Source organism: Cupressus sempervirens, chromosome 1 (assembly GCF_028749045.1).
Source record: "Cupressus sempervirens isolate cs-2001-9-10 chromosome 1, ASM2874904v1, whole genome shotgun sequence".
NCBI classification, from domain to species: Eukaryota; Viridiplantae; Streptophyta; class Pinopsida; order Cupressales; family Cupressaceae; genus Cupressus; species Cupressus sempervirens.
In genome coordinates this window covers 96,898,591-96,914,111 of record NC_143118.1, presented here as the reverse complement: position 1 = coordinate 96,914,111, position 15,521 = coordinate 96,898,591, and positions in this window count along the sequence as shown.

Here is a 15,521-nt window from a genome sequence, read left to right as displayed (position 1 = left end):
TGAAGATTTTACTACCATGGACATCGTACATGTAACGGGCCACACATCTAGTGTTACGAATGATGATATTTTATGTAATAGTTATTGAGAGGCAGACAAGTTTTTTTATAGAGCCATATTATTACTATTATCATGTCCACCTCTATTTTGTGTGATACATCAGAAGAATTTAGCTATATCAATGTCTGGTGAAGCTTCTTTTGATGTGCACACCACTAAAGTCTAGAATGCTGCACCAAGGTAGTGTTTTATAATTTTGACATTATAGATTACACAATTCTAGCTTTATAGCTTTCACATTAACTATCATAAACTCATTTTTATAAGGGATATTGTCCATAAAAAATCCAATTTCCTAATGGGTTTTTCTTCCTAAATGAATTCCTTTGTAACTATTATGCGGCAGTTTGGACTTGTTTGAAATGGCAAGGTGATGCCAGTGTTTGGATATAGGGTTCCCTTTTTAATGTTTCTTTTCAAAGGTGAAACCATGCAATTCTAAATTGAAAGTCACCTTTCATTTGGCCATAGATGCCATTGACAATTGTTGAAAATCACAATGGCCCCTCCAAAATACTATACAAGCCAGTAGTCATATCTATAGTTCATTATTTCCTTTCCAAGCTTTATAATGTCGATATTTGTAAACCCCTCTCAATGAGATATGCTATTCCAATCTTTGAAACACAATAAGAAAGAATCACTTCGTCCTTCTTTACGTCAGTATTTTCTGAATATATGATCACATTCTCATCATCCTACATCAAATATGTCAGGAGTTACTATGTGCTCTATGCATTTATACTCCTCAAGGATGAACTTTTTGATCAAAATTTATCATTATTAAGTCAAATGGTCAAATTGCTATAGTTTAGGCCTTTCTTTTATATGCTTTCTGCTCTTCAGTTTTCCTTAAGTACTTAATTTGCTGTGTAGAACCACGGGTCTGCTATCAATATAATCTTCTTCATAAGAGTGTTAGCCTTGTCTTTTATTTCTCCTTGGAGCATTGGAGATGCTATGCTTTCCCTTTATTACATCAGGACACCAAAAAAGTGAGATTCTTCATGTCATATTATGATATTTTTGATAACCAAAACTCTTCAAATATTCTTTTGAATCCATTTCCTCTTCCCTTTTTTATTATATTTCCTAATCAACATTCCTATGAATAGTTTATTCCAAAGAAACATCCTTCATTATTCACATATAATGATATCACAATGAGTAGTATGTTGCCTTTCTCCTGCACTATATTTCTACAACTATGATACTACTTCCAATGGATGATTTGATACTGTTCCATAAATTTCTCCAAAGTTTAACATTTTGGTATACATTTTATTCCACTAAAGAATTCACAATGGGACAAATGGGCTTGTGCTTTGTATCATCTCTATCTTCTACAACATCTATTTTCAGTATTGGTGTATCTATTGTTCCCTCTATCTTATGCCCATACTATCTTCGTAACACTTTTCTTAATCTCCTGCAATAGATATATCAATTTACAACTTAGAGATCTCTGTTATTTTTAAACTAAAATCATTTAATAAGAAGTTGATCATAGTGCCATGTGCAGCGAGTAACTCCCGACCAATGATGAAGCCGTCACCATTAGATGCATCTTCTACACTATATATTATTACTAGGGTCTATGACTATCAATTCTCGGTACCTCCTATTATTTAAATTTGTTGTTGAATAGTGCCTTGATTATTTCATTCCCTTATTCTATAAACTCAAAACATTTGACAATAGTCAAATATCTAATTGATTTTTTTATAGATCCCCATACGTTTCTTTTTTACCTGATTATTTTTCATTACTTTATTATTAATTTACTAACTTCACAGGATGGCCAGATCCAGGCTTTGATACCATTTGTAATGAACCCAAATTGGGGGTCCATCATTTATCTACGACTTCCCTTTTATATAAATTCTTTTGCCATATTTTTCTCTAGATGGTTTTGATAATTTCCATCTGATCCTCCTTTTCTAGAGTTTATTAATCATATATATGTTTTCATTGTAAGAGTCACGCCCTTTCATAATATATTATATTGATTTAATATTTATATTATATAATTATATATATTTTAAGCTTAGCTATAACAATTAATATAATATTAATAGTTATATTACAATTAATATATCAACTATGTTTATATTATATTGTATTAATATAGTATTACCATATTAAAATATATCATAATGATAATATCATTATTCTTGTATTAGATTTGTATTTTCAGATTACAATATAATATGATATTATTACATGATTATAATATAACATCATTTGTAAAATATTATTCTTTTAATATTAATATTAATATATAATACTTATTAATTATTTAATTTATATGTTAAAGTTGGGACATTACAGAAGTGACACTATGCAGATTGATTAGACCAAGATTTTCATTAACATTGATGATATTAATTGATCTGAAGGTTTTGAACTTAATGAACCAAATATTGAGGATATTGAAGATAAGCCGAGGCAAACTGAAGTAGAGAAGAGGTTACTTGAAGAAGAGAAAAAGAAAATAGAGGAGACCAAGAAAAAATTGCTTGAGGATGAGAAGAAAATAAAGGAAGAGGAGGAAAAGATGAGAATAACAGAAGAAGAAACAAGGAAGAAATAGAGGAAGAGAAGAAAGAAAATGAAAGAAAAGAAAAGGAAAAGAAAGAAGAACAAGAGAGATGAATGAAAGAAGCAACCAAGAAGAAAAGGGAGGATGATACTAAACCTTCTAGTTCATCTACTCCACTTTCACTTACTAGCTTAGCATCTAATGATGATGATCAAACTCATTTGATCTCATCCCTATCTAAACTTATTCGAAAGAATAGAACAATAAAGAGCCCACAAAAGACCTTGATGGAGGTTATTGACAGATTGCATGGAATCATATCCTGAATAGAGGTAAAAAGTAATGCTAAAATCATTTGATGAAGATTTTACTTGTTAAATGTTGTAGAAGCAAAGGCACAAATTTCACATGATGCTAACTTGTTTAGCACCTTCTTTTAGAACATTAAAAATAATTTGGTTAGTCTTGATACTTGTATCAAGGAACTTTGGAAATGTCAAAAAGATGGGAAAACATTGTATATAAGTGTAATTTATCGTACAAGTCGACCAAGGACATTAATAGTCAGATAGAAGAAAAGATGAGTGAGCTAGAGGCTCTATCCAGCCAGATTCAACATCCATCTTGCAAAGTTGATTATTTTGAAGGAAAAGTGGCCAATATCCATAGTGATATTAGGAAAATAGAATTTTGAAAGGAACACATTTTGAAGAGGATATAGTATTTTAGAGAGTCTATTTCTCTAAAAGTATCTTTTGTTGAGAAACAATTGGAAGAATGTGTCAAGGCCAAGGACACCTATTCTAACTTTTTATAGTTTGATCTTAATGTAGTTGAGACTGCATCATATGCTTTATCTGAAATTCTCACCTCAATTAAATTCACCAAGGAGACATGGACGAAGGATATGGATAATCTTAAGGAAAAATTTGATGATTGCATGAAAATCCTAACAACTTAAGGAAGGAAAACACTTTTGACAGTTTTGGACAGTTTTGGACTTTTTGACCTTTGTCATTGATGTCAAAGGGGGATAGAAGCATACATGAAAATTGTTAAAATTGTTAAGGGTAAGGAAAATAAATATTGTAAAGTATATTTTAAGGGGGAGCATATGTAAAGATGGACAAATATAATAAATGCAATGTTATTGTACTATTTATGTAGTTTTTGTTACTTAGCCAATTTCCCCTATTTTATTGTTGTCGATGCCAAAGGCGGAGATTGTTGACAATTGGCCAATATTTATATGTAATTTTTGTCATTTATGGAAACACATGATGTACATACTTACAGGAAACCTTCAAAATAAAGATACTTAGTGTTTGGTAATCAAAAAATTGTCTAAGTATAGAATTTGGTATACAATAGTATATTGTTTTGTTTATAACTTGTTGCTGACATCATATTCTGAATAGAAAAGTTAGATGGAGATATTATACATATTGGTGATGAAATGTATAACCTTAGAAGTTAGTAAAAACTATACAAAATAGAGATACTCATGTTTGAAGTGAAACATGATAGTGGAATTGAAGGAAAGAATGATTTTGTTTACAAGATAATTACTTGTCTAGTTAGGGCCAACACCCTAGATGTTTACTCTAATTTGGAAAAGTGGATTGTGGTGTTAGATGACCTAGCAAAAATTTGTGTTAAGGAATGGTATTTATGCAAAGGTTATTTTGTGATAAATGTGCTATCATGTAATTGTGATGTTGAGCAATTGTATGCGAGCTTTCGTGAAAGCAATATATGTGAAGTTTTGTATAAGCTATTTTGTGATTTGAGATTTAGTTAAAGATCAGAGATTAGTCAAGGAAGAAGTTAAAGTACCTATATTACATAAGTCTAATTACTTGTTTGAGCAATGAGCTCTTCTTGTAATTAGAAGTGCATGTTTGGATAGTGAGCTCATCTTGCAATTATTATACCACAACTCCTAACAGGGTTGGAATCTCCTAATAGGGGTTCAAAGTCTCCTAATAGGGATGCCTTATACTAAATTTTCTCATTGACTCCTAATGGGGTCCATCCTCTAACAAGGAACTTATATATTAGTATATTATATAGTGGGTATCATCCCCATCAAAGTTTTCCCTTGGCCAGGGTTTCCCTAGTTAACAAAATTGGTGTTATGAGTTATCTTTGGTCACTATTACTATTACTGTTCAACATTATTTTATTGCTTTGTTATGCATGGTTTAAAGTAAGAAATAATATCCAATTGGTGAATAAAGTTTGTAGATTGTTGATTCACCCCCCTCTCAGTAATCCTTATTTCTAACACGACTCTCATCTTTCAAGACATGATGTCTTAGTTGACCTTGTTGCCCAACTAGACATTTAGTTTCAATCTCTAGAGGTAACATGCAATAATTGGGATGCAACTTTGAAGATAATCATGGAGCTTCACAAACCATTTTTGGGAAAACACATAGTAAGTGTACAACCCAAATGACATAAGTGTCAAAAAAGGGGGATTATAAAATCTTTAATTTTGAAGGAAAATGTTTGTCAAGGTAGATATCTACTTAGAAGAATAATTAGAGTAGGAAATAGAAATGAAGCATTTACTTAAGGGGATGAATAAAGAATTATTAGAGAAGAAAATATAAACAAATCATTTACTAGGGAGAGTGATAAAGAATGGGAGACACAAAAATTATGTGAAATTTTGAAATTTTGAAGTTTTGTATATGAATCAAGTAATGAAGTGTATATTGTCTGATTTATGCATAATGTATGAATGTATATGCCATGACAAAGTGTTTTTTTCACTTATGTCAATGGGGGATATCGTTAATCTCAAATTGGTTTTGACAAAGTAGTGGCAAAACACTTAGTCATATTCTAGAAGAATTATAATGCAAGTCGAACAGTGTATGCTGAGTGTTTAGAGCAAGCTAAATAATCAGTACGAGCCAAGAGATCAAGGCATGTTAAGCATAAGTTGTCAGCCAATACATGTCAAGCAATATGCATAGTTAATGTTGAGTCATTCAAGTGATGAGAAGACTATACAAGTTGAGTGATTCTGGTGCTAAGTAAATAGGCAGTGTCAAGCTATTCAGAAGCTGAGTTACAACATTAGGAGCATAGTGAAGGCCTAGCATCAAAATCTTCAGATTCCAAGTGTACTATATTTGGCATAATTATTTGTAATTGAAAAAATTTCTATGTAAACCATTTTTGGGCTGACATAATTATATTTTACAATTGTGAAAGATAAGTATGGAGGTATATTGTGAACCCCTATGTAGTACATGCAACCAATTAGAAAAAAAGAAGCTTAAGGTGGCAATATCAATCAACCAAAACTATTGATTCTTACCTAATCCATCCCCACCAATGCTTATTTAACAAGGAAAACCCTAAAGAGTTTTTGTGTGTGTGAAGAGAGGAATGCTAAGTGTAGAGAGAGCATTCATGGTGGCTGAGATGGCTATGCCAAAGCTTGAATTGAAGAATCAGTTTGAGTGGAACAAAGTATAGAAGTGAAAGGATAGATGAGACATATTTGATGAGGAGGATCAAAGTTTAATCAGTAAGAAGAATATTTGACATCAAGTAGAAAGATGCTAATTGAAGGGTCATGGTGTTGAATCATTTTAATAGGCAATACTGAGAAAATCTCTTAACCAAGTACTCTTAACAGCCTTTTGTAAATCCCTTAACTGAATGTTTTCTTTATTGTGAGTTTAAATCCTCTAACAAGGTGAGACCTAATGATCTCTATAGGAATTTAATGGGGTAGACCTTTCATAGGATAGATCATAGATTATGATCAAATACATTGTAGCCATAATAGGCCACACTTTACAAATGCAATAATGAAGATTTTTGGGTGTCATCCCCACCCCAGTTTTACCTTCTCATTGGAGGGTTTTTGGGTAGCCAATTTACTATGTTATGTATTATTTACTTTATGTTATGGATGTGATGCATGTTATGTTATTTCAATTTACATGTTAAGTTATGAGATGGATGTTGGTGATATGTTTTAGAGGCAAAAGTTTTAAGTGTTGATTCACCTCCCCCCCTCCTCTCAGAACTTACTTTCCCATTGTTATTTTCAACAAATATAAACAATATTAACTATTTATTGATATATATTGAATCATTAATTTGCATTTTGAAATTAGTATAGAGGAGAGATAATAGAGATAAATAGATGGAAATAAAAAATAAGAGTATGAAAATGGAAATAAAGAATGAAAGGAGATAACAAGAAGATGGAAAGATAGATTTCTCTAAAGCTATTTGTAATATACTTAATTGGTGACATACTTAAGTTATAACATTATTACATCTATCCTTTAATGGAGAAGAAGCATAAATCACTTGGTAGTGAGCCTCATCAAAAGATGAGTGCTAAGAAAATTAAGTTTAAAACTAAGGAGGGTTTCAATGATAGAAAGAGTTCTAAGAAGGAAATCAAAAAGGAGAAAAAGAAGAAAATTATTGAGGAAAAAATGGAGTTTGAGAAAACTAGAGATAAAGAGGATAATACAAAAATGGGGGATTTTAGCTCTAATAGGGATGGTTATTCTAGTAGTAGGAGTATTTCTATGGTTAAGCATGAGGGGAGAGTAGTAAAGATAGGAATGTGAAGTCAAAATATTTCTCTAAAGCCTTTGAGAAGAATGAGGGGAACCAGAGTGATCAACCTATTCCCACTAAAAAAGATGTTTTTGATGTTAAGAGTCTGAAGGACTCAAAAATTGAGAAGAATAATGAAGGTAAAGCCTTTCTCATTAAAGAACAATTCCTAAATAAAGAGAATTAGAAGGAGATAATGGGACAAAAGGGAATTATTTTTGAGAATCAAATCCATCTCAAGGAAAACCAAGAAATCACCAATGATTCTGGTGACAAGTTTGTTGATGAGATCATAGATGAAACCAACTCAGTCAAGCTATCCTTCCTTCATAAAGATAATATGAAAGCATATGCATCCCTCCAAGTTGAGTCCTAGATCTATAATGAAATAACTGTGCTTAAGAAGAAAATGGGTGAAATGTAGAAAGATCTGGAAGAAGAAAGAACTAAGAGTACCCAACTAGAAAATCAAGTTTGTAATATTCCTAAGAAACTAAAAGATTATGAAATGGAACTTTGGTAGCTAGTCAAAGAAAGTGGGAAAAAAATGGAGATGGCGACTTCTAGCTTATGCACTATGGTGGCAAAGATCCCTAGTGGGACGAGCAAAAGAACAAGACAAAGTACTAAGAAGGTGGCTAGTGAGGCTCCTAGTTTTGTTGTAGAAGAGATCCTTTAAAGTATGTTAGAGGCTAGAAAGGAATTAGCAAAGGTCATTAAAGAGCTAATCTAGTTGCTAGTCTGATTTGCATGTGTCTGGTCTCTGGTTGGTTTGCTAGTTCTATTTTTTGTTGTTATTTTTTTTCCAGATTTTTAAAGTTAACTCTAGGTTCTAGGTCCTTTTAAAACCTAGGTTAGTACTTTGTTTAATTTTTAGTTTCAAGTCCCTATAAAACCTAATTTTTCATGCTTTGTTCTGAACTTCAGGTTTCAGGTCCTTGTAAAACTTGGTGATACTTCTCATATATCTTATGTTTTTGTAAGGGGTTTTGAGTCCACTCAAAATCTATTCTTGCATTAATCTAAAACATTATTACATATAATAAATTTCAACATACAAATTTAAAAATAAATTAGTATTTTAATTTATATCTATGTATTCTATTAGACATTGCAATATAAAATCTAGCAATTTCTTTATAGATTTCTAATTTCTTTAAAAAAATATTTTATAAACTAAAAATGTGTAGAAAAAATATGAATGTGAAAATAAATGAATTTTGTTAAAAATTGAAATTTAATAATAATTATTGATTTATGTAAAAATATTTTCTCTAATTTAATTTAGGTATTTTAATAATTTTTCTTTATATTTGTTGGTAAAAAAATTTGTCACTATAAAAATTGCCCAACGAAGTGTATGTGGCAAACCTTTCACAATAGTTGGATAGGCCCTTTGTATGTGGCCTTGTTCTATGATTAGAGGGGAAGCTCATATAATTTTGAAGTTTTTAAATAAAAATGAAATCAAACTTTAAAAGATGAGAAAGCTCATGATGAAAAATGCACCACACAACTTCATAGCTTTCTTGAATTAACATAAACCACTAATAACAACAACCAAGATCTATGCTTGAGAACTATTACTAGCACAATGATGATCCAAATATTCATAAAAATCTTCATGAAACCTTAACCTCTTTTTAGAAGGTTAATTTTGCAAGCTTATCTTAACCTTTTTTAAAAGGTTAATTTTGCAAGCTTATCTTAACTTTTTTTTAGAAGGTTAATTTTGCAAGCTTATCTTAACCTTTAAAAAAAAAGAGAGGTTAATGGTTATGATTTCAAAATGAAATATGCATTTTGACACTTAATCTTAACCTTTTGAGAGGTTAATGGTTAATGATGCAATTGAAAACACTTATTTTTGGTTCCTTCATTAACCTGCGACAACTTTTGACTCAGAAGCCAAAATTCAAACATTCAAAATGCTAGATGAAACTGATGATTAGCTAGAGGATTTGAAATCATGAGACTACCAAGAATTTGATAGGTCTTCAAACACTTTAAAAATTGAATTTTTATGTCCTCTTTCACATTTTGATTGAAATTTTTGAAATTTGGGTATGATAAATACCATGGCAACAACTAGCTCTAATTAGGGACAAGGATTGACAAGGACAAAGCTCAAACATAGAGAAACTAGAACAATGTCTTATCCATTGGGCTATAGAGTCACATGGGGGATCATTTTGCAAAAGGAAAGAAACTAGCACCAAAAACCAAACAACTGAAAGAAAACTAGACACAACAAAAACTCCTAACTAGACTATATAAAAGGTAGGTTTCCCTACCTCTAGTGACTCAAGGTATAATCATGAAAATCCATTCACTAGCTTGGAAAAATAAATACCATGGCATACCAACATGTGGGAATTCTCAAGCTTCCATGGGTTCAAATATAAGTGTACTCCTTGAATTCTAACTCTAAGATTCCTAGCATGCCCCACATCTCTAGATAAAAGAACATATCCAAATAACCAGGCTTCATCAAAAATCTCAAACTTCAAAATTGACTCAGCTTCCTATTGCATGTTATTGATGACTTCATTTTGAAAGAGTTGAAGTATAATGCTCTCAAGTTTATCAATGCATTTTTTATCTTCTCTTGTGCTTGGCAAACCCTCTTGTTGAGTTTCTAGTACTTGGTCATTATGAAGTCCTGAATTCATTTTTGACACTAGACACTCTTGTTTTTCCATTACCATGATCATGGTTGAATATTCTATAAAATTATTCCAACTTAGATGCACATCTATGTTAGGTTGAATCTTTCCATGATCCATTTCTTCTTCCTTATCTTCCCAAAGATCATCTTGAATTCTTAGTTTCTGTTGAGTTACATTGATACCGTCATCAACATGGTTGGTCATAACTTCAAGTTCTTTTCTATAAATATCAAAATTCTTCTTATCAAGGTCCTTCTATTGGTTAAGACTAGAAGATATCAAACCTTGTATGGGATTTCCTTCATATAATTTGTGACAGGAAGTAACTTGTGGAGTTATAGCTATCAAACCTTTTCTTTAAATACCACCTTGAGAATCATCAGTAAAAATGCCTTCCTCTAAGAATAAAGGATTAAAGTAAACATTTTCTTCATAGAGGAAATTACCATCGAATTATTTTGAGCACAAGCTTGGAGTATATACATCATAAGAGTTTCTTTCTTCAGATTCTTCCATGTGATCCCTTGCTAACTCATTACTTCTTTTTATCATGGTTATTCTTCTCATAGAAGTTCTTTGGCATAGGATTTCCTTTTTGATGAAAAGGCTCAAAAGGAGGATTTCTTTGACCTTTGAATGATCCATAGGATTTTAATTGCATTTCCATTGGACCAAAGGAACTTGTCTTCATATCCATATAGCTTTCATTTTCAATACATTCAATGATATTTATGTCCTTCTGAATCATCATTTCTTCTCCAAGACATCTTTCATGAAATGTGAAAGTTGGCATGCATGATAAAGAATTAAGGCTACATGGTTCATCTTCTTCACTTAGAAGCTAATTTTTAACTTTTTCATCAATTGATCTTTTGATCACGAGTTCATCGATGTCATCAAAAGTAAAGGTCTCCATTCCTACAAGGAAAGTAGATATTTCTAGAAGTTCATTGGTGTTTTTATCTCTTTCAATGGTAGTGGTTTCAGATTATGCCATAACATATGAAGTATTGATGTTGTCAATAGATTTATCACCTTGAATGATGATGGAAGGATGAATAGGAAGATCTACTCCCCATAGGAATTCATCATCTGGAGCATTGAGGCACCAAGTAAGAATGAAAGTAGTGTGAAATTTACCTTGACCCACATTTCCCTCATCTTCAGTAATATATTGTGTAGTTCCTTGAGATTTTGATATTTCTTTTTCTTTCTCATTAGGATTAAAGATGATTGAATACTTTCTCCTGGGTTTGACAATTTTCACAATGATGCCTTGATACATTACTAGACCCTTCTTCTTCTATAGGCACCATTTCTTGACCATCTCCCTGATTAGACATAGAACCTTTGTCTTCTTTCATGCATGAAGATTTAGATGAGACATTTGGATCTAGTGATGTTCTCTTATCAAGAAAATAATTCTTGTAAGGGTCTTCTTTCTCAAGTTCTTGCAGTGTTTGAAGTAAAGAAGGATGTACTTTGTTAGGATCCAAGCATGCATTTCTGTAGAAGCTTTTTAAGAATTCAACCTGATTAGGATCAATGGGAGCATGATTTTGATGAGAAATAGGTGCCGGTATTGGGCTATTTTTCTGACCAGCATTATCCATCCTTGATTCACATGAATCATTTTTATGATCAAAATCTTCTTTATAATTACATGTAGAACTTATTTCTAAGGATGATTTTGGCTTGTGAGAGAAAAACTAATAATCTTTACCACCATCTTCTTCTATATTTTGCAAAGTTAGGAGCAAAGATGGATGGATCTTTTTTGGATCCAATTTCCATCCACCATAGAAACTCTTCAAGAAGCTAGCTTGCCTATGATCGATGAAAATTTGATTTTTTTGAGAGACATGTGAATGAGAGATATTCCCATTATTCTTCATTTTTTATTTAGATGAAAGAAATTTTGCAAAGGGACCTTTATCTTTATATGTTGACAAATAAAGAATCATGGTCATGATAAACAAACCCATAATCCTTTCCATCATCTCCTTTCTGTTGATCAAATAAGTAAGATTGACAAATGAGTGTCAACATAGTTAACCATCTTCACTATACATGCTGAGTATACAATGGAAGTCAAGCCAGAACTCTAACACATGTTGAGTTATAGATGGTGCCAAGTAACATAGGAAGTTAATAGGTGCTGAGTAACACAAGAAGTTAATAGGTGTTGAGTAATGCAAGAACTATAGAGGATGTTGAGCAATCCATAATAGATGGTGCCAAGCATCAGTATTACTTCATGTGCCAAGCAATGCAAGATTAGCATGAGAGTTTGTGCCAATACAAACCATGATGTGAAATGGTTATGCATGACTCATGAAAGGATAAAAGGATAAGATCAAATCCTCCCAATCACCTATGCAATCTTCATGCAGCCAATCAGAAAATTAGAGACTGCATGCAGCTGATGGGTGAATCTCAAGGGTTTGAGTAGGAACACTTGAATCAAGGATGCATAATGAACCACCAATCTTTATAAGGGAGTCTTGATGCCATTGAATAATAGAGAGTAGCATGGGAAAGAAGAAGGAAAAGTAGAGCCTATTATTAAGGTCATTGCAGAACATTGGTGTCAAAGATTTAGTGGAAAGGATGACATTTACACATCTAGTTGATCAAAATAGAACAAGGAACACAATCAGTAGATCAGATCTAGCAGAGATCAGTGATAGAAGAGAAGATCAAGTACCTAAGATCAGCATTAGAGATTGACATCTCTATGTAAATCCTTTAATAGGGTGACATTCTAAGTTGAATGTTCTTAAGTCCTCTAATAGGGCACACTCCTAACAGGGTGTAGAAATCCTTTAACAAGGTCACATTTAACATCGTGTTGTAGCCTTTAACAGGGCAAACCATCTGAAGTAGTTGAGATCAATTGCTACAGTAATTTTGTGGGTATCATCCCCACCCCAGTTTTACCTTCTTATTCTTGGAGGGTTTTTGGGTCACCAAAATCTCAAGTGTTATGTGTTGATGCATGTTTTCTTCTCATAATTGTTTAATGTTTATATGCATGCATGTTAATTTCAGTTATATGGTATTAAGGATTTAAAACAAGTGAAAAGGCTAGTACTTCTGATTCACCCCCCCCTCTCAGAAGCACTCTTCTCATTAAGACATTCCAACAATTGGTATCAGAGCCAAATTCTCTTAAGAAGCTGAACAGTTTGGAGGAAAAGATCTGAAGATGGAAGTCTTCAAACTTGGGAAGATCATTGAGAACTAGGTGATAGATGTGCATCTCGCTCTACACAAGGTAGATGAAGCTAGAGAGGAATTAAGAAAATCCTTAAAAAGAAGGAAGGAAATAGCTATAGCTGAAAGTGATATTTAGTACAAGGAGATTGACACCACACAAGTATTTGCCAAAGGAGATTCCAAAGAATTTGATGCAGCAATAGCAAAACTGATGGATAAAAATAGAGTTCAAGTAGAAGAGATAAGAACTCTTAAGATGGAACATGAATCACAGCCATTATGCTATGTGAAATCATTGAGAAAAAGAAAAGAGTAGTTGAGGATAGAGTCACGATGGAAGATGACAAAAGAAATCTTGCAAATAGAGTTGAAGAAAAATGTACTGAATTAACAAGGATCTCAAACATGCAGATGGATACACTTGGCCTACTGATGATTCTTCATCATGAACTCAATATGAAAGATATTGAGATCTCTACTTTGAGGATGCAAAATGAACAACTATAGAATGAATTGAAGAGAGAAAAAGAAATAGCAAAGAATCTCAACAAGTCAAGTGAATCTATCAAGTACTTTAAACAGTTTTTGAAATCCCCAAGATCAACCCATGATACATCAGGACTTGGATACACCAGCACTGAAGTTGGTGAATCATCAAAGAGTATTGAGCAAAGGAGTGACAAAGGTAAGAATCCTAAACCCACTTTTCATTACTATAATAAAAGGGGGCATACTACTAATGTTTGTAGGAGTAGAAGGATCAATCAGCCAAACACACCCAAAAGCAAGGGTTACTCTCACAAGTGCAACATGTAAGGTCATATGACACAAGACTACAGGTCTAAAGTCACAAGGACACAAAGATTTGATGGACATTGCCACAATTGCAAGAAGTATGGACATAGAGCCTTTGAGTGTAGATCAAAGCCTATGTGGACACCAAATCATCATGTAAGGAGGGACAACTATGTACACCATTACAATTGAGACTACAATACAAGGAAAAGCTGTCACTATTGTCAAGAGTATAGACATATACCCTAGAACTACATAAGTACACACTTCAAAGGGAACTATAAAAGATGGTTGAACCAAACTACTTGTTTCAGTTTCTTGAAAACTGGACATGTCAGTAGGAATTGTCCAACAGAGGCCAAAGTACCCAAGACTAAAGTAAATAAGGGCAAAGAAAAAGTTGAGGAGGCACACATCAGAACAGGCATAAAGAAGACATGGCAGAAAAAAGGTGGACCAAGTACATCCAATGGAAGGGTCACTTCACCCAAGAGGTCAAGTGATCATATCTCATCCAACTAATCACAAGATGAGCCTATGGGGCCGATACATATAAGGAAGTATCATACATTAGCCCTAAACAAAGAAGAAGCACTACAAAGAATAAATCTACATGAGATAAGATGCCAAGACAAAATTTGACTGATGATGTCGAGTTGTCTTTGGTTGCTGAGTAAAATTGCTTTGGAAGCTGAGTTAAGAAGTCAAGTGGAAGTTGAGCAAAAATTTTAGTGGTTGTCGAGTTATCGAAAAAATCAATAGATGCCGAGTAAAATAGGGTGGATGCCAAGTTGAAAATCTTTGGAAGCTGAGTGACAGGTGAAGGTATAAGAATGCATTAAATGCAAGGTTTTTGAGCTTCTTAAAGGTGAAAATCAATTCATTTTGAGCCATTCAAACAAAGATAAATTACCAGAAGAATGACTAAGCAATTTTCAAGCATTCAATCAGCGATTTGCAGTGATTCAACATCTACCCAAGAGATTTAAGCATTTAACCAAGTATTTCCTTTAGGTGCCAAGTTCTATAGTTTTTGAAGTTCACTTTAAATGTCAAACCCTAGTTTAGTTTAAAATGGTCTTTGGTTCAAAGTTCACTAAAGGGAAGGAAAGCCATTAGATTTAGTTGGTTAGTAATGAGGTTAAATAACCCGAGTTTAGGCCCATACCAGAGGTAGCATACAAAAATGATCCTACAGGTGCATTGTCTATGATTCTAGAAAAAGTTTTTATGGTTTAGGATGTGCGTAAGTGTTACAACTATAAGATTGGAGCCATAGGAAACCTAGAAATCTTTAATGCCTATGATAAACTCTATGATAATGGTATATTAAACGATGAATTTTCAATTGTAGAGAAGAAGGGTTTAACCAAAGCCCTAGTTTTTCCAATCATATTCAAAACTGAGTGGATATGCATAGTACTTAGCACAATCCATGATGGATCATTCTAGTTAGAGCAAGGACTAGTTAAAATTACTAAGAAGATGGTTCATAGGGTCACACATTTTCCAACCCTAGATCGGCCAAAGACATTGAGAAGTGATAAGAAGGAAACAATAGAGAAAAACACAGGAGCAAAGTGGAACAATAGAAGCATGACCATAGACACCATAACTAATCCCCTTCTAGACTT